Here is a 24221-nt window from a genome sequence, read left to right as displayed (position 1 = left end):
CAGAAATATAAAAAATAAAATGGAATAAAGAACAAAACTGGAAAACAAACAAACAAAAAAGTTATATTCTTCAACTTTAATTTTTTCACAACTCCTCACTAATTTGGTAAGTTGTTCCTACCAGCTCTGGCGTTTAGGTCTTCAGGAAGGTACCAAAAGCAAAGACCCTTTGGTCATACTGAAGTAGCCAGGAGCTAGCATTCGAAGGGCACACTAATACAGATGTTCAGTGCAGGCTGAGCACCTCACCATAGTTTTCAATCCTATTTGTGGACCTCTAAAAATTGCCCGGTAGTGGTACAGATCCCTTTACAATGGACTTAGGTTTGGAGATATTAGGGTGACTTTTCTTTACCTTGTCTGTTTCCCTTTGACATAGCCCATAAGCCATTAGCAGGGCTGAATACATTGAAAACCACCGCATTAGAAAACCGTGGTTGAATAGAGTCTTTCGAGGCCGGTTCTGCACAGGAGTGACAACTTTCAGCTTTAGCTGCGCACGCGTTGCCCTTGAGGTTACGTCCCAGGGTCTGTTTGTAGAGACAGACTGCCGTGCTGGTGGAGCAGGATGTTAGCCAAAGCCAGGGAGAGCGTTAGAGTCAGCTGAGAAGGTTAAGGCAATGCTTTTAATGATTAGAAGTATTTTGGGGTTGTAACAGCACTCAAGCTTTTCTGAACTTTCCTAACATGTTTTTTCCCCTGAGGCTGTTAAAAATATATCTCTCCTTTTAAGATTATGACAGAGGTGTACAGATAGCTCTGTGAAGAATTTTTTTTTTTTTTTAAATTTTCAACTTTCAGTGTCATTTCAAATTTCAGAAAATAAGTGTAGAAAACAGCCTGATGACAGCTTTGTGACATCCACCCCTCTACCTCCATGTGCCTTTTATCCAACAGGAAAACAAAACATTCCGCTAAGGAAGACTGAAAAAATTAAAATGTGCGATCACCCTTTTTTCTCCATCCGCTTCTCAACCACCTACATTTATGGTTTGTGTACTGACTGCAATTTTGTCACCTTCTCTTCACTTTACATAGGTCTTAATCCCAGGCTGCTTTCTTGTCCCCTGCTGCACATGGTGACCTTGTAAGCTAGGATGGGGGGTAGAGGGGATGGGAGAGCTGGTGGCATGGGACACAGGAAGGAAAAGGCCATTGCATAAAGCTGCAGGAGAATATGGCTGGGGACCATTCAAGGAGATGGGTGCTCAGCACAGTGCTCGCTCACCTGTGCTACAAATCCACCCAAGCCCTTAGATGGGCCTGTTGCTTTGGGGTGGGGAAGGGATCATGGTTCTGCACTGCAAAAAAAGCTTTTGACATTGCTTTGGGGAAAACATGAGGCAGAAGTCAGTTTAATGAAGTCTGAACCCTTATAGGTGAAACTTTATCTCACAAACTCCATCTCATCTCCTACCTGTTTCCTGCAGAGCATTGAAACTCAAATATCAGCCCCATTAAAATAAGGATGAGTGCCTGTTACATTACAAGCAGCCTTGATTAGTGACAACGGTATTTTTGCATCAGCAACAGCAAGTTCAAGGCAACTGCTGTTCACATTAAAGCGAACACAGCTTTGCAGTGGTGTTCACAAGCATAGAAAGCATGCTGCCATCTGTGCTTAATTGCATTTGTATGGGGTCTTGCTCTTCAAGTCATTTTTGAGAGTCCAGTACTATTGATTTCATAAAAGTTACATAAATCTGACTGCCATTGCAGTTATTAAATTTCACTAGCCGTTTCATGTGGGACCTTGAGTTCTCTCTCTTCCTGGGTGCTGGTACTGGAATATACAGGGACATTTCTGTGATTTCATTTGAGGTACACCTCAGTGGGACATTTTTAGGCTCAAATTACAGTGCCTGCAAGGCAATTAGGATAGACAAACATAGCTGCTCTCAGCACATGCAGGAGGAGGGGAACTAGTCTCAGTCAAAATAAAGGGGAATTTTGCTGTCTGAGAGACAGAAGAGGTGCCCTGGCTTTGCTGAATTGCATCAGATGCCTCAGCTGTATTGATCTGGACAGACCGTTGCCCTGTGCTTCGAGCGGTGGTCTACTGGATTTCTGTACAGATGGCTGCTGTGGCTGTGAGACAGAATTGCTGCAGATGCAGCTGGTGTGTGCAGATCGGTCTATGTGTGCGCAGAGGGACCAGCGTGCGACCCATGAGACCTACTGCTTTTGCATCTGCTAGTGTTTCGTCTATCGGCATGTCTGGTCGCTGGCTATCCTGGTCGGTTTGTGACACTGTTCTGCAAAGGAGATGAGAACATGAGAGTGTGTAGTAGTATCGGGCTTTTTTTTTTGGATGGTTCATGAAGACTGGAGACCTGGCTGTCTTAAGATACTCAATGTTCTTCTGGTCACACCGGATCCATTCAGCAGCAGTGAGTTAGATGTAGTGTCTTGGACTCCGGTGCCAACAACAGTGCATGAGATCCATTGTCATCTGCCAGAGTTTGTTCTTGCACAACCAGTGGCTGTGTACATATTTATAACAAGAGAAATACTGGGGGCTTTTTGAGCTCTGCTTCTGGTTTGAGGGCTTTGTTGATGATCCTAAATTGCTTTTTGAAGCTTTTGCTCATAATCTTATCAACTAAAAACCTCCATTTTTTTCATATGCATCTGTTGCAGGCAAAACAGTCTCAGTTCAGGGAATTTCACTGAATTTTATTTATTTCCAATTAACATAAACTTTCATTTACTCATTTTGGTGTTGGAAAACAAAGAAGACTTAGATAATTAAGCACTGAGGGAAGCCCCTTTCTTCCCCGACCCCCAGGCTCAGCTTCAGTCCAACACTTCTCCCCCTCCAGCCCTCCCCCTCAATACTCACTGTGTTTTACACTCGGTCCCTGCCAGTCCCTTGGGGGAGGTGATGGGTGGTGCAGGGGGCTAGTTTCTTGCTATCACTTCTGTTTGGTTTTTCCCCCTTCTTCTTCTGCTCTTTCCCTCTCACTCATTCCCTGCCCCGCTCTGGGTCATTCACGGGCTGCAGTCCCTTCAGGCGTGTCCCTGCTCCAGCGTGGGTCTCCCAGAGACACAGTCCCCTGCCAAGGTATCCTCCAGTATGGAATCCCTCCCTCCAAGAGGCATTCCCAGCCCTGCCCCCTTCCGCATGCCTCCTGCTTTATCTTTGGGAGGAGAATAAATCTCACATTATAGGGTGCAAGGCTTAGGGTACTCTCCCAAGAGTGGCTGTGGGCCAGAGCAAGAGCTGCCATGCCACAGGTGTCAGAGGAGTCACTGCTGGTTTCTGCACAGGGTTGCCAGTGAGAAAGAGTCACAGGAAGACTCCTGACAGACACGTCCCCTCCACCCAAAGAACCCTTTTTCCTCTAACTGTGTGCATCCCGGCCTTTCTGCACACGGTGGGTATTGAAAGAGAGGGATCAGAGGGAATTTCCACCTTGAAAAACATCTCATAAATTTTCTTCCCCGAAAGAAGTCAAAGTTGCCAAGTTTTCAATACTGGACTTGTCTAATGAAAAGAGTGTTGGATGAGAAGTCACCAGGAGCCAAGGTCTGCTCCCAGCTCTGCCGTTGGCTTGCTGGATCCAGCACTTCAACTTCAAAATGCTGTTTTTTTTGTAGGCACCCTAGACGGTGCCTGTTACAGTGTGTTTAGTCTGGAAGCTGTGGAGAACAGGGTCTGCCTCTCGCTGTGTGTGTGACACCCGGCACAACAGGGACCTGGTCCCTGCCGAAGCCTTGAGGCACGACAGTAACACAAATAATAAATAATAATTCCATTAGTGAGAGAACATACATATTTATTTGAAAATTTACTGATGCAAAGCACCGTTGATTGACAGCAGTGCTCAGCACACACACACAGTGATGAGATTACATTATATCTGTGGCCATAGCTTTATACACAAAGCGCAGCCCATAAATTAAACCGGAGATGATCTCTGTCAACGGCACTGGCATCCTCACTCATCGCCCTCACAGGGTGTCACACCAGTAGCTGCTCACCAACACATTGCCCCAGAGCCACCTGGCCTGAGTGAGGGCCAGGTGGAAGGAGAGTCAGGACAGGAGCTTTTCTCTCTGATGCATCTGACTTCACTGAGGTCTGGGGCTGCCCCCCTCAGGTGTTGTGTAAGTATATATGACAGCTCAGTGGGGAACAGCCCTTCCTCTCCCCTTCTTTCTTCTCTCCTCATCTCCTGTCCTCCTGTCCACGGTCTGTGCAGCTGGCCAGGCAGAGATGGTAATGCCGTGCTCCAGACCCAGGGGAAATGCAACACAGTGTGTTTTCCCACAGCATCTGGCATTGTGTGTGGACCTATTCCCCACCCTTTTAAACCCCCTTGCTCTAGCCAGGCCCCCCCTGGCTCAGGGCCAGGGACCTGGGCACCAGTGCAGAAGAAGCTCTGAAGAAGCAGAGCACACCAGCACCCGGCCGTACTGACAGATCTTCCACGCCGGTGGTAGCGTCTCCCTGAGTCATCACCATGGAGCGTGCTTCAGGCAGCTCCGCATAAACACCGCCTTCAGACGGTAAAGGGAAATATTTTAACTCACCCACATCCCATAAATGCGACTACAGATCTCTTGATGGCAGCAACAGAACTGTCATCACCCTCGATAAATTGACATGGTGTCACTTGTTTTTCCCCTATTTCTTCCCCATAGCGATCTTCCACATACCATGGGGGTATGTCAGGTAAATCTGTGCCTTTTCCCTCTCCCCAGGTAGTGTGTGCATGTGGTGGGGGAGGCAGTCTGCCTGTGCACAGACATCGCCGCGACTCCTGTTGGCTTCTCAGGGAGATTCACATAGAAAGGGGAGCGATCGGGTCCCAGATGCTCAAAAGAAAACGGCAAAGTAATTCTCCGGTGCTGCTTCCATGTGCTTCAAAAAGACATTAGAAAAGAGAGAAATGCATAACTGAAAGGTGCTGAATAATTTGGGGAAATGGGGTCACGCCCACCCACCCATTTGTAGAGCTTAGAGATCTGTATAAAGATGCAAATGAATACATCTGTTGTGTCATTAAATGCAACTGCAGCAACCTAGATGAAAGGGAAAGGGAGTGAGGGAGTGAGGGAGAAGTGCTGACTGGTAATAGCACCACAAAGTTGTCTTCTGTGATGAGGATCTGCCAAGTGCAAAGCCCTAGGCTAGTACTCCAAGTCATATAGGTTCAGCACCCATTTATTCTCTCTCTCCTTCCCTGCTGCTTCTTGTAGTCTGATGGCCTGGCATCAACCAGAGTCACTTATGCACTTCGTACGAAGGCTGTGGGAGCTGATGGACATGGAGTCAGTGGTTTAATCCCCTCTTTCACCTCCCTGTGGAGCCTGGCTACCTCAGCCGGTGTTTTGCAGGGAGGGGAGAGGATGGAGGTACCTCCATCTCTGACAGACAGCAGCCCTCTGCTGCTGGAAGCACCTCTGCCTCTGGGAAGGGACGGGGGATGAGGTCAAGTGACAAAGCGTGTGCACAGGCTGCCGTGAGTAATTGAATGTGGGAGTGATCCTGACAGCATCTCTGGCCCCGCTCGCTGCCTGGGCGCGAGTCAGCTGTGACGCCAGGGTCTGAAAAGACACTTCAGAAATGTCACGGCCGGAAGGACCTGTGAGTGTGACACCCAGCATCAGGCTAGCGCTGCCGCCCAGTTGCACCGGCTCAGCAAGGGGAGGGGGCAGAAACTTCCCCCAATCTCTCAGCAAAGCAAAGAGGACTCCCTTAACCACCCCTTCCCCCTCCCCACCGTCCTCATCTCACTTCCCTGCCAGACAGCAGAGGTCCTCCCACCTGCAATTACTCCAGACTCCCTCCATCCTGCTGGTATTCCCTGGCCAAGGACACACCATGGGGACAGGTGGGGAGAAGGCTGTGATTTACTAGAGCCCCGCTCCTGCTCCTGCGTCTTGCTGTGCTCTGTGGCAAGGCTTTGTACATCCCTGGCGTTATAATCCCTCTGCTCCTCCTGAGGGACTTGCACAAGATTGCTGCAGTGGGCACAGGCTCTGACCCCCTTTCTCCCGGCTTGCTGGGGCTGAAAGTTTTGTCACTAAGTCCAGATCTGGTGTCTGAGTTCCCCCCATCCCCGTGCTTGCCAGTGGGAAGCTGGCTGGGCAGTTGCATATGCCCTCAGATTCCCTCATTGTGGACCTGCTTGCTTATTTGCTTTTCCTTTTCAGGGCTATCTAACAACATAAACAAGGAATGTCCCAGCTCTGACAAAATGACTTTTATGTACACACATTTTCTCCTGCAAGTGCAGAGGGAAAAGCACAGATCCATAGAAAACGAGTGAAAAACGACAAGCAGCATTCATTCCTGCAGTGTAAGCATTGCTCTAGAAAGCCATTTGCATTTGGTTAGGTTCCCTGCAGGTCCTTCCTGCCCCGTCTGGACGTCTGGTGGTGGCTGCGAGGGACACGTCAAGTGCAATCCTTGTCCTTTTATTGCTTAGACTGCTCCTTTTATTGTCTATACAAAGGCAGGTGGGTTAAATATAGAGTGATCTTTAGGTTCCCATATAACTATTTTGAACTTCAGTCTTCTAGTTAATACTGGTTGTTTCCATTTCCCCCCTTTTTCACCCAATATGGTACATAAGCACTCTGAGTTTCACACTACCTCTCTCCCTGCTCAGTTGTACTGTTTTACTCCCTAGTCATCTTCTTATGTGACTGTGCCACCGTGGCCGCTGAGGCCTCTGATAAACTTTGCTGAAGCAGCTCCCAATTCTCATTCCTACATAAATGAGTATTTACACAAATATATATATACACATGTTGTATGCTCTTTCCCAATAAACTTTGCTTTTGACATTTGTGAAGTTAGCCTTTTCAGAGGGCCAAATACATATATCTGTATATATTATTGCTCGGCACCATACTCCCTGTGCTCATATTCAGTGTAATCAAATCATGACACTGGTCCCTGTAGCTGCTTCCAGGGGTTGACGGCTTCTGCTGCAACAGGTTTGAATGAGCATCCAGTGAGTATAATCTTTTATTAACTCTCTCAGCCAGGTGATCCATTGGACAGGCGTGTGCAAGCCCTTTTGTACGTGTGTGCAGGTGCAAGGACACTCACAAATGCAAAAGCAATCCTTCTTTCTGCCATTTTTATATCTATTTTTACTGTCAATATTATCCAAAAGCTTATGCAGGTGCATATGTCTGCTTTTCCCAGTGACATTTCTCTGCACTGTTATTAACCAGTCATACACTAATCATGCTGTTAAGCATGGATCGTTGAATAGTTCCGCGTGCCAATTTGCAGTCCAGGAGCTTATCATTCTTTTTAGTTATTTATAATTGTCCTAAATGTTTGTCTCTCTTTATTTATGGCTCCCAGGCTGCTTCCCATCAAGCCTGCGCATGTCGGTGCAATGTGTTCTTGAATATATTCAGTAAGTCTGAATATTTTTTTTACTTTATACTGATTTCCACATCTATCTGTCTCAGCCTGCATTCCTCATTGACTTGAGACCTACCCTCCAGAGGCAACCAACAGCTTCCAGACCAGCATTTCATTCTTCTTTGTCCTTCCTAATGAGAACAGTAGAATTTTACCTCAACCTGAATGTAATGTTTTCACAGTAGAAAATTATCATCTCTACACTTCAGAAGCATCAGTGATGTTTCCCATTGATGGCATAAAACCTCTAGCATCGTTTGAAATTGGAATCCTTCCATAGTAACTGTATTTTGTATTTCCATATGCTACAGAGATGAGCAAAATCATTATTAAATCGTTAATTCAGTGGTGTCTACAAGACCCCAACAGTCACCCTCTGAAAGGTTTTACAAGTAAACACAAGGATCAGACTCTGCTCCGAAGAACTGAGTAACGGAAAAAACACAGCAGCATCTTTAATGCAGAGCATCACCCCTATGCCTTTACTCACTCTGCTTTTCCTTAAATGTTTGTAACTACACTGTTAAAAATTCCAAGTAATGTGACTAATCCCTGCAGGTTTCAGCAGTGACAATAATATCAAATTTCTTCTCATCAATGGGAATTTCCATTTCAAGCTTGCTCGTTCCCCTGATGTCTAGGACGGCTGTATAAGTAATAGGAAAATTTCTTTTCTTCACAACTTTAGCGCAGCAGCTCAATTTGTTTGCATCACGCTGAGCTTGAGTTCGCATTGCATTTGCCTTCTTAGCACCTTCCCTTTGTGCCATTAGTCAAGCGACCGCCTGGCTGCTCCAGCTTGTTTCTGACAGAACGGAGTAGCTTTGAGATGGAGGCCATTCTGCTTGTATGTGGTTGCATATATATATAAAAGACTGAAGGCAGCATTATGAAACCTCCAGCAACTCGACTACACACTGCAGCCACTTATTTTCCACTGACACCGGAACACTCTTTTTTCCTACTCACCAGCTGGTGAGAAGTGTCAAGTGACAATGCCAGCAGATCGCAGGAGGAATCGCTGCCTTCAAATACCAGACTTCATTAGCATGAGGACAACTGCATCAACCCTGCTGCTACTGGTCCTCAAAGATGCTTACGCCCGGAGTACCCCTGTTCCTCGGTCCATTCCGCAGCAGCCAGCGGGAGGTGGGAGAAAGGCTGCGCATAAACCTCTGAGCAATCGGCATCGCAGCAGAGGATCTGCCGAATCAGATATCGTCTGTGAATTTCTTCCTCAGCAGTAACACCTTGCGTGCCAAGGAATCATACAGACCGACTAGCACTCTTCCTCCTCCTCCTCCTCCTCCTCCTTCATTGCACTCACAGCCACTGTGCTGACCTGGCTGTTTGTCATTTGTTGTGTGGACACAGTGCTGGGACAAACCAGGAGCACGGGAACTTCTGCCACCTGGTCTGGTCAGCCAAGAAGGTTTATATCCTCTTTACAGGAGACAGGCATAAACTGAAATTTGATGACCACAGAGGGGAAAAAAAGACGGTTTCTGTTGGTAGCCCTGGACTGGAAATGGGTGATTATCAAGCATAAACCAATTCAATAAAGCCTTAATTTAAGAAAGTACTTGAATATGTAGTTTCCTCTATTCACATCTCTAAGGTGTTTCTTGTCTGGCAAAAGAAGTAAATACATCAGGCAGCCTCCAGCATGCACTGAGGTGCTCTGAGGTAGCGACCTCAACTGTGTAAAAAAATGGTTGCCATACTGTAGAGGAAAATGACGACATAAAGCATTTCTCCAGGGCTGCCTGGCACTAATGACTTTAATACAGTGAGTTGAACAAACTTATGAGGCAGCAGTGACTGTGAAGGAGGACTTTTAACTTGCCTACAATAACTGCCTTGCTAGGAGCTGAGTGTTTCAGTCAGTGTGATGAATAGTGAACAGGAGCCATAGGAAGGCCAGCGTGTGGAGGCAGCGCGGAAAGCGGATCTGGATGGGGCAGGCTGCAGGACACAGCCGTGGGGAAGCACCTCTGGCAGCAGTGCAGTGACGTGGTGAAGCATGCGCTTAATTCCTACAGCTTGCAGCAGAAACCTCGGCTGGAGGGGGAAGGATCTGCCAGATCAGGACTTGGAATGCAGAAGTAATACAGATAACGGTGCGTGCAGGAGTGCTTGCTTCCCCCAAGAAATGTACACGTGGGTAATAGCTGGGGGGTGCTGGCAAAGGGCCCACGACCTCACATCAATCTGTAGCAGATTCAAGCCATGCAGGAATCTAAGTATGAACCAATGTGATGATGGTATGGGTGGGTATCCTAACAGTGCTTATGCCACAGTTGTTCTGCGGCACACAGGTAGCAGACAGTGACACGGGAAGCAGCCGAGTTACAGGAAGCAGCACTTGCTTAGGGAGCTGATGGAGGGCTGTATGCGGAAACTCCCTTGCTTTGTGATTCTGCATCTACCCCAAGCTGATTTTCCAGCGCCTGCAGGCCTCCTCCTGCAATCAGTCTCAGTACTGTTCACCAGACTGAGCCGTACTTCCAATTATATTTATAGGCCTATTAGTAAAACTGGTGATCTATTCATAGACAAGCCATGAACACAAGAAGAGAGTCAAATGCAGCCAATAAATTGCCTGCAAGAAGTAAACTGTGCCATCAGCAAAATTTTGTATCTCTGTTGTTCTCCTCTTTCTCTTAGATCGTTAATAAACATATTGAACACCCCTAGTCCTGATGCTGATCCCTGGAGCATCTTGCTATTAACCTCCTTTCATGCAGAGAATTGGACGCTTATTCCTTTCCTTTGTTTCTTACCTCTTATCTAGGTTTTAATCCATGTCAGGACTTTGCCTCCCACCCTACAGGTAACAAATTTCTTTAATAGCCTCTTGTGAAAGACTTTATCAAAAGGCTTTTGAAAAGTTTGAATAAATTATATCCCCCCACCACCCTTTCTCTTCAGTCCAGTATTTCATTAACTCTTCCCCAGAATCCTAATAGGCTAGAGAAGCACAAGTCACACTTACAGAAACTGGCAAACAGGTTTATCTCTATCACGTTAGACTCATCTAGAAGCTTTCTAACTCTATCTTTAATGATTTTTTTTCAGTGTTTTCTCCTTGTTCCAAGGTAAGACGCTCCGTTTTATAATTGGATCATTTTTAGCTTCTTTGTAAAACCTGGTTAAAATAATTGGCCCCCTTCCAGCACCTCAGTCCCACAGGCGTTTATACAAAAAGCTGTTTGAATGAGCCACCGCCTGCTTTGGTTAATACCACAACTACTCTGAACTCCATTCCTTGGGCATTCACAGCTGCTTATCTTCCACTTGGAAGTTCACAGCTTTATCTGCTGCGCCATCTTCTCATGCCTCTGACCCTTCTCAGCCTGGGGCTTTCACAAACAGCCAAGAGTTACTCTCTCCTCTCACTTTTCCCCTCACCTCCCCAGGTGAAAAAGCCCAGAGGAGAGAAATTCAGTGTTTTCCATGTGCCTGGTCCCACTCTGGCCATGGATGAAGTGGCAAGCTGCGTAAGACCGCAAGTGGTTTGGTTTGGTTTGGTCAACTGGTGTTGGCTCTTCTACCTTTTCAGCTACCAAAACAGTTTGTGTTGTTGGCATTTCAGCCCTTCTGCTTCAGCTTTCTGGTTAGCCAGGTGGTCCTAAAGACAATATTAATGGCCACTATCCACTTGCCTGTCTTTGCCAGGCAGCAGCTTTCAACCATCTTGTTTGGGCAGAGCTCTGCTAGTGCTGGGCACACAAAACATCACGCACACAGAGGGAGAGTTGTTTTCCACCAGTGTGAGAGAAGAAGTTGACATTCCCAAAGTACCTTTTTGCATGGCTGGGAGGGGGATGCTTTGCTTCTCCCCACACACAGGCAGCTCTCCTGCTGCAAGGAGGTGTTTTCAGTTCCAAAGTGCAGGTGATTCACCCGGCCCCCAGGCAGAAGAATATGTGGCCAAGCTGTGGCTGTCACGAGAGAGGAAAATCAGGCCTACAAAGAGTCCACTTGGTGTTACAGACACAAAGGTCTCTCTGCTGACCCTCACAGCTGCTGCACACACGCCCAGCAGCAGCTTAACATACTGCTCTGTAGCATTAGGCCCAAAGGTTGGCTTATGCAATGAGTGACATGTACAGCTCTCCGCTATGTACAGGAACTGAATTAAAGCCTGGAAGACACTACAAGATACAGCAGGCCCTGGATCAGGCCCAGGAAGGAAGAGGACTTGCAAGGGTAGCAGAGCATCCTGCGCCTGCCTGCATCTCACCAAACCAAGACCCCTCTGTCCTTCCTCCCCCAGAGTCTGCTACTCACCTGGCACCTCACGGGTGCTGTATCCCCTGTCTCAGAAGACTACCCTCCCACAGGGCTCTCATGCCTGAGCTGCTTTGGACTGGAAGCTGCATCTTGCCCCAGTGCAGAAGGACGACCTGCTGCACATCAGCTGGTGCAAGGCAATGCACTCCTGTGGGGGGCAGTGGCTCCTGTTTCTGATCTGTGCTCTTTTTGTTTCTGTGCAAGTTCTCGCTAACAAGCTTCTTCCACAGCACTAAAATGTGATGCTCTCTAAAAAAAAAGTTTATACTTTTGGAAAGTAGGCAACATTTGACCTCCTCTTGGGCTACATGGCTCTCTAACCACAGAGTCACTAGCCCTACTGTGTCGCTTTCATCTCCTTCATAGGCAGAAACCATCACCCTAAGCAGAAGCTGAAGTCACACAGGAGACCGAGCAGCTTTGCGAGAGGAATCTCCTCACGTCCCCACTCTTACAGAGCTGCAGCGCTGTCAGTCTGAGGAGGCTGTTTTACTTGAATGGCTGAGGAAACTTTTTATGTACCCCGAATGCCTCCCTGGGGTGAGCCAGCTGACGGCTCACCATGCTTACGTCCTGCGCATTGTTATGAAGGCTGCCTTCGTGGGACGGCTCCCATGCTGTGGGAGGGATGGCTCCCTACCCTGAGCTCTCCTTTGTAACCAGTTCTTGTCTTCTTACTCAGCAGAACTGCACCGTTTTGCTCCCAGGGGGAAGTCAGGTGCCCACAGAGTTTGGGCATGGATTTGTCACGGTATGATTTGTTCAGCAAAGCTCCTTATACCCTCCTTAATCTCCATTTTATATCTCCCCTGCTGCACTTTACAATCTCTTATGTTACTATAATTTGGGCTGGATTTCCATATTTTAGAAAATGCCTCATTAAATGACTATATCTTTCCCTTTATCCATGGTGTAACTTCTCAGCATTACTTCCCACCTGTGGGGAGAATGTATATGCATCATATGCAGGTACGCTATGGCTGTAGTAAATGACCTCATATCATCTGGCTGTTCACCACTCTCCCATGCATGTGTAAATTAGCTTCAGAGATACAACTATAGTGTTTCTTCCTGCAAGCCCTGAGGCCACTCTCAAACCAGACTAGCTTGTTGTACCTTCAGGGATCTCTTGCACATCTTCTAATGAGGCCGGAGCGCGGTGTCCAGGCTTTGGATGCTTGAGCACATCCATCACCGTGATCAGCTGCCAGGCTTTCTTGCACCAGCTGTCCCATAGGCTCTGTGTGAAGCAGCCAGGGGCGACAGTCATCATGGGCGGTGCTTACAAATTCCTTGGAGGCTGCTCTTCCATTACGATCACGAATTCCCGGGATCCAGGACTCAGAACCTGTGCTGTTCCTGTGCTTTTTATGCCTTGAGGTTTCACATATTTCCTGTTCCACATGAGTCATTAGGAAAAGTTATTGACAAACAGGAGCTGTTCAAAGGAGAGCAACTGAAATGATCAAGGGAGTGGAGGAATTGATTTAGAAAGAAAGATTAAAAGGATAAAGTCTGGAGAGATTGGTTAAACAGCAACTACTGTGAGCATGATAACCTACACATGCTTAAAAAGTATTTCAGAAACAGGAAAGCACTAGTTGCATGATACATGAGGAGACAAGTGGAAACAGGCAGAAATTGAGAGCAACTTGAATTTTCCCTTTGAGATTAGCTTTCAGACAATAGGAAAGGAAATGTTCACTGTCACTACCCTAACCTGATGGTGGCATGTAAGAAACCCAATTGCTCTCAATTTTATAAACCATAGGACAAAAAATACTAGTAAATGCAACATAAGGTAAGATGTCCAGAGATGGCACTTGGTCAGGGAATGGTGTGAGCACCTGGTGATGAGGCAGCTTTGGGAGAAACTGTGGGCAAAGCAGCACTCTTTCCAGAGCCCCACACAACCCAGGGGAGCCCCCCTTAGACAGCAAAGCTCGCAACATACCTCCCCGGAAGTCTGCTTTCCTCAGTTTGCAAGTGGAACAGTTTGTGGATGAAACCAAGGCTTCTCCTGTCAGGGCCATGTGCACGGGTGAGGTTCCTGCAATCCCCACTCACCATCTGGTCCATGAGCTCTGATGTGCTACAGTCATTTGTTAGTTTTAAACTTGACTACATCACGTGCCAGAGTGTGCAGCTGAGCAAGCCTGACCAGATGCTTATCAAGTGTAAATCGGTGAAAATGTCCATTTGTATCAGCTGAGGCTGTGCACCACTCTTGATAATGAACCATGTGTCCATTGTACATTCATGGACTCACAGTGTTGAAGGCTAAAGGGACTACTACATCATCTGTTTGACCTTCCAAGTGTCACAGGCCATTAATTTTCACCCAGTTACCCCTGGACTGAGCCCAATAATATGTCTTTGATTAAAACATAATATGTGTTTAGCTAACAAGGAACTCTTTGAATGAGTTCTGTTGATGATCTCAAGACATTCAAACACGGCTAATCCTCTTCAGGTGGGAGTTTCTTGCTGTGGCTAATCACCTTTGTTCTTTCATAAAAAGCACACCATTTCCATTTGAACCTGCCCTGCTCCTTCAGGTGTTATCTGCTATTGAAGTCACAGTTTTTTCATGCTCAAACCACAATGTCCAATAATTTGTGATCATTTTTATATTTGCTCAGAGTTTTCAGGCAAAATATTTTGCGGTGTGGGTTGAAAATAGTTTACTGCGAGAGTCATATGGAGTATTTGATATTCTCCACGAAAATCATTGTATTTTAAAAGCATGTGTATATTCCTTGACTTAGATGAGATCGACTAATCGATCAACCTGTTTGTCTGATCAATCACAGTATCACATTCACCTGAATATTTGAACACCTCCCTGTGATAACAGTAGCAACAGCAAAGTCCCTAATGGGTTTATACTGTGGCTTGCTTGTCTTTGGAAAAGTAGTTTCTCTGTTCACGTATATCCTTGAATTTCTTCTTGGGGTTGTTGCAGGAGAGAGTATACAGCAGTAGATGAACCTGTGGTCTGAACCAGCACAGCTGCTCTTATAAGCAAAACTATGCTTAAGAAAGGATGTGGAAGGGTTTTGCTTGCTATTGGTTTTCTCCTTTCGGCTACTAAGTGGTTTGGGGTACAAATATGGGCCTGCATTTCGAGTTTCATTCTTCCAGTGAAAATGTTTTTTAATGGAGATGGTGAAAAGACCTGTAATAACACGTTCAAAATGCACTTTCTGCAAATACTATGCAACACTGACTAAAAATTTGCCATGTCCACAAACATCCCTGCCAGTAAACTGATTTGTGAGGTTGTTCATGGAAACACAGCAAAAAACGGGAGTGAACTCAGCAGAAAGGAATTAATTAAAATTCGGAAGAAGATTTGTGGGTCATTCCTCAGGACCTGCTAACAGATTTAAGGCAGCTTAGCAGAGAGCTGGTTTGGGGGTATGGTTTCACAACCCCAAGTAGTGCTGTGCAAATGTATCTTCGCTCGCATGGCTGAGGATAGCGTGGGAATCTCTCCCGGTGCTCACAGGAATCCCCTGGGTGACTTATGGGCTGGAGGCCATATAACGCTTCTGACTACAACAGCTTTCTTGTTTGTTTAGGCACTTACAGAGGCACACTGTCTGAGAGTGATCCAAGTATTGGAAAATAGAAACAAAAATAACAAGCTTACTATCTTTTCCCCTCCTCTGCCCTGCACGGGAAAGAGCCTTGTTAGTTTATAGGGTGACTTGTTTGTTTAGACTTCTGTGTGTGCTAAGGAATGGGTGTGTGGATGTGTTGTGTTTTGCACCCGCATGGCTGGGTGCAAAAAGTTCATTGATGGAGGGCTATTTTGTGGAACTGAGTTCTCCATGGAGAGGGCAGGAATTACCGCAACAGTTCTCACTGTTCCCGGGAGTAATTCAACGCACCCAAAGCCCAGGGAAATCCTGTCTCCGGCATACGCAGACCTCATCCTCCGAGTCAACAGTCTGCTTGTTCCTGCACGGCATAGTTACCGTGGGGTTTTGCGGAAAGGTGAATTTTTTAAGCAACTCAGACAAAATGCATGGCAGGCGTGGAGTATTGGGGCAGAGACCTTGAAGGTGACTCTGTCTTCACTGGTGGCCAGTACAAACGAGGGAGCAGGCGGGTGATGTTCTCACGGTAATCGGTGTTGCTAGGGAGACCAGAGACTGTGTTTTGTCAACTGGAGCTTTTCCAGGACGCCTGGCTTCTTCACTAGATATTAGCTGCAATAATCAGTCACGAATGCCTGGATCACTGTGCTGAGACCTGTGTCTGATAGGATAGGACACCATCTTCTGGCAGGTTGCAACTGGAAGTGGGAGTGCTTTAATAATATGGTTATCTGGGAGTTATATAGCAGTAAGGCATCCAAAGGGACTTCAAAGTTACAGGTGGACCTAACAGTCCGGGGCCAATGCCCTCAGTGGCAGGTGGTGCTATGGAAATACATAAGTGATTCGAAATGTTTCGCTTCTTTTTGCAAGCATCAATTTGGTTGCCACTTTCCTGCACTTCCCCAGATACCTGTTCTTGCAGTATAGCTCCAAACAGGTCTGGAACCTGTTTGTGCTACTTAGGTTTGCTTAACTGATCAGGCATCTCTTCTTCCCTGAATTTAAGCCTTCTTTCAAAATGAGTGCACTTCTACTAAAACAACCCAAACAACCCAAAGGATTTACGCCAACAGTAGCATTTACTTCCCAAAAAACTAACAGAAAACCTGAAACCCATGAACTGCAAAATGAAATTCCATATAAAAACATGGATCTAAGGCTGCAAGGGAAGATTAATAGAATTCAGGTAAATAAAAATAATCACGCAAAAATATCTTTCCAGAATGATATGCTTCTCTGAAAAAAACTTCCAAACCCATCAGTCACTAAAAGCGTAGGAAATTCAAAGTGAGTGTGAAGATATGAGAATCTCTAATAACGGTAAATACAGAATTGCACGGTGAAGCAACCTTAAGTCTGACTCCAGCAATGATTTGAGAAAAATCAGACATTCTGAGACTAACCTTGTCCATCCATTACCCACAGTGTCATCAGATCAATGGCCACAAAACTAGAATGCTTTATTCTCCATCTCTCTGAGGTTGTGCTGACTCTGGCCCTTCTTTACAGCCATGCACTCTCTACAGAAAAACACATATTTCACAAATTCCTCACCAGACAAATAGCACATCGAAGCCATCACTCTGCACTTGTCATTCTTATTCTACTTACCCCAATTAAAAAAAGGACTGAGAAACACAACGCTAGCAGAAATGAATCTCCTCGGCTCCGTTCCCTGCCTACGCTTGCCATGCAAAGAAGCCCTTCATCAGAAAACCAGAGCCTGGCTCTTTGGAAGTGCTGGGCAGGGCGGTGACTCTCACCACCTAGCTCTTCCCCAGTACAGGGAGCTGCACGCCAGCAGAGATACCCACTGAGACCCCCCAAAGTGGGGAAAGCCCACTTGCCTGGCCCTGCCTCAGCTCAAGCGTTCTCCATGCTGCCGAACGGGTGCTGTCCTTCACAGTCCCTGAGGGCCTGGAGAATCCCTGCCTGGCGTTGCGGGGTGCTCTGCAGACGTTGTCTGAGTTTTGCAGTGGAGAGGTTGCTTAGAGAGAGCACTGGTGCTGCTCTGAAACTTCTCTCTCTTGCCAGATTGCTCGAAAGAACACATGAGTACCAGGGCAATGGCACTTTTACACATTCACAGTGTCTGGACCTAACTTTTTGCTATGCACCATTTATGCTGATATTTTTAGCGCCCTGCAATAACTACAGCTGTGCTCTCTCATTTACAGGCACTGCAACAGAGGGGAACAGAGGGGCAGATGGCCAGGAGCTGGGAATGTGGGCATTGAGGTGCCCACAGAATGCCCTGTGGTCAAAGGGATCTGATGTCTCCTTCCAGACAGGTGTGTAGTGTTGTTGTCTATAATGGAGAGATCCCTGCTGCAGACCCGAGCCAGCTTAGCAGGTGTCAGTGAGCAGCTAGAAGCAGAGAACCAAGTCCAACATTGGACTTGAAGCGTAAGACTTTGGCTGATCCAAAAGACACAAACCATTATTTCTTGGAGATCTCAAGCAAAGCTGAGCTGGAGCATCTGTTGGTTTAAACAAACCTTGGCCAAAGGAAGGCCGCAACACATCGCCAACACAAAAGCGCTATACTGTACTTTGCTATGAACAAACTTTCATACTAGAAAACACTTTTCTAACATCACTGTTTTTCTGCCTGAGTCTGCGGATAGCACTGGTTGTTTTCTTCACAGTTCACACAGAGGGCCGTCAAAAAATAGCCAACTTTTCCCTCCTCTCTGTTGAAAGTCTCCATAACCTTGGTGTGGATTTATAGTCTGTCGTTGTCTTTTGAGATGCCATATGTGCGAGAGAATAAAGAGGGGGAGACACTTTGTTTCTGAAAATGATGCCACGCTTAGCACCGTTACAGCATTGTGAACAATGTATATCATTTAAAGGAGCAAGAAGAGGTCTGGGGTGAAGGAAGACCTTGTGGCAAGTACAAATGTCTCCTGCCCTTGGGGGCAAAGAAAAAAAAAAAAAACCAAACCAACCTCCCCACACTCCACTAATGAATGTAATGTAATCCATTCCAAGAGGAAGAAAGTTCTGAATTGTTTTTTAATTATTTCCCATGGATAAATCTTCTCTGACAGGAAAGATTCAGCAGTACCCAGTGAAGGGCAACTATTTCTAAGGGTTGGAATTCATTGCAAGCTTCTATTCAGCCTGAGGGTGACATCCTAGATGGGAGATTTATGGAGAAACTACCATCATACCTGATTTTTTTGAGTCCCTTTAATTTGGTTGACCCTAATGATTTGGTGTCACCTTGTGGATTTTGCTAGTCCTATCTTCTCTTGCTCAGGAAACAAAGTCCAAAAGAACCTGCAAACACCTCTGCCTCTGCTTTTGCTGTACCTCTGGCTATTAACTGTTGTTGTTGTTGTTGTTGTTATTATTACTAGTAGTAGTAGTAGTAGTAGTAGTAGTAGTAAAATAGAGCCCCTCTAGAAGCTCCTGGACTAGAACTCCACTGAACAAACACAGAAGAAAAATACAAGTTTCTTGACCTGTAAAGTTTAAGATTTATTTGCTGGCATCATTTGGACAAATGACCCATGGCAAAGTGGCTTAGCCTTCACAGGCACGGAAGCTGAATTGCACCTCCAAGGTGCACTGCCTTCTGCCTGCAAATTGCATCACTGTGTGGGCAGTGTCTGGCTGTGTGTGCTGGGGTGTGCGTGCTGGTGATGTGCCTCCTACCCCCTCACCCCTTCAAGGAGAAGCGGTGGTGATGGTGGCACATGCTGATGGCTATATGCCAGGCTGTGTCAGTGCCAGAAGAGTCTTCAGCCATTAGCCAAACTCGCTTATTTGTTACTGTCCTATTAGGAACAGGCTGAGGGCCATGTGGAAGCATCTGGAAATCTAACTCTGGGTTGTGATGGGAGGACTTAAGATATGTTGAACGCTGCTCGTTCAGGCAGTCAAGCAAGCTGGTTTGATTGTACCCAGGACCTGAAACACAGGATACACGCTCCTTGATCCATGAACTCTGATTCAAAGCTGCATTTGTGTGTCCGTGGGACTCACAGATCCCTGCTGCAGGACAGGCAGATGAGCTGACTCTGTACTGTGATGATGCCATAGGTTCTGGGTTAGCTTCTTTGTTTTCTATCTGTCCCACCAGATACACCAGTCCCACTGTCCCACCAGTACAGCATATAGGTACATGAATAAAAATGAAACCAAAACCAAAAAATCATGACACGATGCTAAGTGTCTAATGGAAAAATAATACTAATCAGTAAGGGCAGGAATAATTTTTAGTTCCTCTTGTAATTTCCTGAAATGTTCTCAACCATCAATGTGCTGGCATTACTTTACCTTGGTATTAGCATTACCAGCTAAATGCAGCTTTGAAAGAACTTGTTTTTCCAAGAATCTGAATGATGATATAAATGGTCAAGTTACTGTGGCTCTTCTTTAGAGTCTTGGCAAGAAACTGCAGGCCAATTATGACATTATTATTATCATTACTATTAATCATGGTATCATTTACTGTAGCAAAACAATTGTGGTTTTTCTCCCCAAGGTTTTATAATTTTTGTTCCCCTCTCTTCTTTTTAAAAGAAATATTTTCAATTTTTCCCCCAAAGAGACGCAAGTCCTCTAAAGGACTCTAACCCACCAGTTTGGGACTTACTTTTAGGCATTTTTGACAGAAGTAGTGCCTGCACTATCTACTGAAAACTACTGGAATAAAACTAAAAAGAACTCCAGAAACAGTCACCCTTCCCTGTGTGTAAATATGAATATCTTTGTGTTTTGTATTGTCCTCAGCGCAGTAGGAAGCTAGTCTCAGTCTCGGGCTTTCAGGTGTTATCACAAAGACAATAAAGCACAAACAAGTAAAAATAAGACAAGGGGGGGAAAGATGTGGATACAAGTGAACAGGGGGAGCACAAAGTAACAGCATGATGATTAATTAATGAAAAGATGAATAAGCAAGAAGTTCATCTCCTCCTCTTCCAAGCTATTAGAAAATGACATCATCAGTGGTGGTTCATTTTCTTAGGGTACTCTACTGTGAGGTCACCCTCCCTTCATGCTGGCAATTAACTAGTGACTTGTATTTAAATAATAAATATGGCTAAATAATAAATAAATAATAAATAAACATAACCAGGTCTGAACCAAACAGACCTGAGAAGGGTTCACTGCCTGTATGAACAGGGTTTGCATCCTCGGCCACTAGCTAGGCGATGCCATAATTCTTCGCAGGATCATAATGCAAGGGCTGAGGTTGTGATTCCTACGCAGGTAGTACTGGAGAGGACTTTGTGGAAGCTTTTCACGTGCCTTTCAGCAAGCAAACACCCTCATTAATCATAGGTGTGGTAGAACTCCCTCACACTGTCCTAGAAGCAGCAGGAGCCCTCTAAGCCTTCAAGGAAGACATTGAGGCTCATCTCCATCAGGTGGCTCTGTCTAAAGGATGGGGTCAAAGCAACTCACCTGGCAGCCCTCAGGACCTCAAAAGGCCTAGCAGGGGCAGTCTCTTAGGTTTGCTAGATTTTAATGTCTGTAGGAACGGTTGTAGTGAACTGCAAGGGTGGGTGAGCTGGTTAGTGTGCTCACGTCTCCTGCCCTTTGATGTTTAGGGCTGGTGCAGTGTTTGGGAGTTATGTTAAGGAGGTGGAAAGAATGAGCCTATCTTTCCTGTGCTGCAATCAGCTACAGAAATATGAAGTGTCCAGCTTACAGCAGCTGTGTCAGATGCTTTTGGAAATGCTTACGGGCTAGATTCTAAAAATGAGCTAGGGAAACAAAAGGGAAAGACACAAAAACCTAGACTTTAGGTGCCAGGCTTGTGGAGCGTAAGCAAGGCATTTCAGCTCTCAGTGCCCTGTGTGGAATAAATCAATGATGTTAGAGAAGAATAACAACGTGTAACTGTCTGCCAGTTTCCCCAGAGAAAGGCGATCATCTCCCAGTGGTCGCCTGTGGGGGTGGGAAGCTCTCCTTGATGATCCAGTGTGAAAAAATTGTGAGCCTGGTGTGAGAAGTGCCAGTTTGCCTCCCTGCTCAGAGGGTGTGTGTATGTGTGCACATGCAAGTACAGTAAAGGTCATGACGTCCTCTGACCCTGAGGTGGTGGGGACAACCCCTATATTACAGCTGGCTTTGCCAGGCCGGTTGGAAGGAAGGTATTTTTAGCTTATTGCACACATGCAGTATGTAACTACTGCTACAGCTCTGTGGAAGAGGAATGGGGGTGCACCCTGCAGACCATTGCTGTAGCCTGAGTTGTGTGTATTGATTGAGGGAGCAGGTTTCTTCCATATATTCATAGAGGGTGGTTTAGCCTGAGCTGGGACTCAGAGACTGTGTCTCTCTTTCTCTGGTTATGATTTATGACTTCAATCCAATTTATGGCCATTTACAAGAATGCTGAACCGGCTGTAAATCAGTAAAAGACCATAAAATACTCATGAGAACTGCTGAAATCCATCTGGGTGAGCTTCCTTCCCTCCCAAGAGCAGCCAGCTGAGGGCAGGAAGATGCAGCCCTCCCGCCAAGCCTGCTAGCAGTGATGGGGGGTGGGGGTGAGATGTAGTGCTCAGCTGGAGGAAAAGGTGAAGATGAAGGAGGTTTGCTTTCTGAGAGCATACAGGAGTCGGATGAGCCATTGCCTGAGGAGCAGAAGGGTGACTGCAGCAGCTCTGCAGGGCTTCCTCAGAAGAGTTTCACGTGAGTGGAGAGGTTAGGTGAAACCCATGGCTTTAGGGGCCCAAGGGGAAGCAGTGAGTGAAGCCACCTTCAGTGATCTAGGATTGTCTTTCAAGTGGTCAGTGTTTTATTAAGTCACTGATTTCTGTGGGCAGTTCATGGGCAAGACAGATATAAACTTCCTGGCTGTTTTTATTCTTATCAGCTACACCAATGGCATATTTCTGGGGCACGTTGGTTTGGCTGTTACAAGTTAGAATCACAGCCTTCACAGATTTTGTAAGGTAAGTCTTTACCTGTCTGTCTCGCCTGAAGATCATGCTCAGGGTGTAAGGAAGCCCTCCCAGCAAGGGGCCTGATTGTGCCAAATTGCATGCTTACCCCAGCAGCAGGGGATGACACTGTGTGCTACAGAGCGACTGGGATATATCTATTAGGATTAAGATCCTAACTTTGCCTTGTTTGCAATGCATATTTTTCCCCCTTACCCTAAAAATGCCTTTCTTGCTAGGCAGCAGGTAGAATTCGATGAGAATGTTTGCAAGTCTCCTTCTTCCTTCTTACTCTACTGTAAGGTGATGATCAGGCAACAGTGGAGCACCAGACTAGAAGGCACTGCGGGTGTCCGCAGGTCTTGTTCTGCTCTTGCTCTCTCTAGCAGCAATGGGATTGTAGAACAGGGTTGGTAGAACGTAACTGGAGGATCCAGAAGTATCCCCCAGCCTCTCACTTTTTAGCAGCGTACTTCCCAGTGCATGGTAATGCTCAGTTCTGTAACAAATGATCAAAAGCCATAAACCCCAGCATGCCAGAAGGAAACTAAATGCTCCCCAGACTTCTCTGCTGTGAAGGGAAAGCTGTTAAACCCTCCACCTCGCCAGTGAGGATACCAGGTTCTTGGGTGGAAGGGGAGCTGTGACGACGTTCTGCTTCTCTTTCTTCCTGTGTCTTGGTGAGAAGAGGACTAGACTCACTCAGGTGCCTAGGCAGTGAGATCCAGAGTGGAGTAGAGTCTTCCTATTCCTGAGTAATGGGGTTTAAGCCCTTGGGTTCACCTATTGAGTATCTGAGAAGTCTCAGTATGATAGCCAGCTGAGATAGGTTGATTTCCTTTATTTTCTATAACACTGGAAGATAATACAGAGGATAAAAGTGCCTAAGATAGTCTGCTGGCCCCAACATGAAGGAGGAATACAGAAAGCCCTCACAAAATGCATAGTGGGGATAGTCCTGTATATTCATCACCTGCACTCCTGGACTTTCTCACACTGTGGTCACTGTGTGATGAGAATCCCCAGATTAGGGGACTGTCTGACACAGGATGCTTGGTAGGAAGCGCTAAAGATGACCATGTGTTCACCAACCCCAGTGCTCTGCATGACGCAACGCTATGGGGCAGGTCTGTGATAATTCCTGCTTCGAGTCCTGGGTGCTGTGTTTGGAACACAGCTCAGAATAATCTAGGCTTGATTCAAAGGCATCACTGCGAGGAAGCCTCCCCACAAGCCTTGGCACGATGTCCCAGAAGGTAATTACCCTTGCTGTTAAACATTGCCAGTCTGAATCCGCCTAGCTGCAGATCTGCGTCTGTCTTGCCCATCGGGCGTGTGCCAAAGAGGCATGGTGCTTCACCTCTGAGCTGGTATTTCCGACCAGGCTGGCTTAGGAAGCCGCACACCTCTGGGATGCCGCTGCAGTTTGCCAAGAGCAATGAACCCTGGCCAGCACTGTGTGTCTCTTTTCTTTCTTGTATGCAATGCCCTGGGGAGAGATAAGCGATTGTGCTGTCTACGCACCGCCTGTGACCCTGTAGCGCCCTGAGAATGAAATCCAGGCTCCGCTCTACTTCACATTCAAAACAACAGCAGAAAATAACTTCCACTTTCTTCATTTCTGTGGGCTCGGGCTCATGGACAATGATAACGAGGAATTGCTACGGCCGAGTGGTGAGTGAGCGAGCAAGCAAGCCTGAAGAATGTCTCCCTTATCCCTCTGGCCAGCACAGGCTTAAAAAGCAGTGCTGATCACCTGGCTGCTCGGACAGGGCTAAATCCATGCCAGGAGAAGTGAGGGAGGGAGGTGAGAGTGAGGGAAGGAAGGAGGGAGGGAAGATAACTTGCAATAAGCTGCTGAAAAGCTGGGAGGAACCTGCACCTCCACGTTGAATGGGCTATCCTTTGCCCATCTAATGCGGGATGCAGGCCCAGGGTTGGTGCCCGCTATTCTGCTCATCACTCAGCTGCTGTGGATGCAGGATTTCTGGGAAAGGAGAGGCAAATTAGGTCAGCCTC

Source organism: Chroicocephalus ridibundus, chromosome 1, assembly GCF_963924245.1.
Source record: "Chroicocephalus ridibundus chromosome 1, bChrRid1.1, whole genome shotgun sequence".
Lineage (NCBI taxonomy): Eukaryota > Metazoa > Chordata > Aves > Charadriiformes > Laridae > Chroicocephalus > Chroicocephalus ridibundus.
This window is presented reverse-complemented; position numbering follows the sequence as displayed.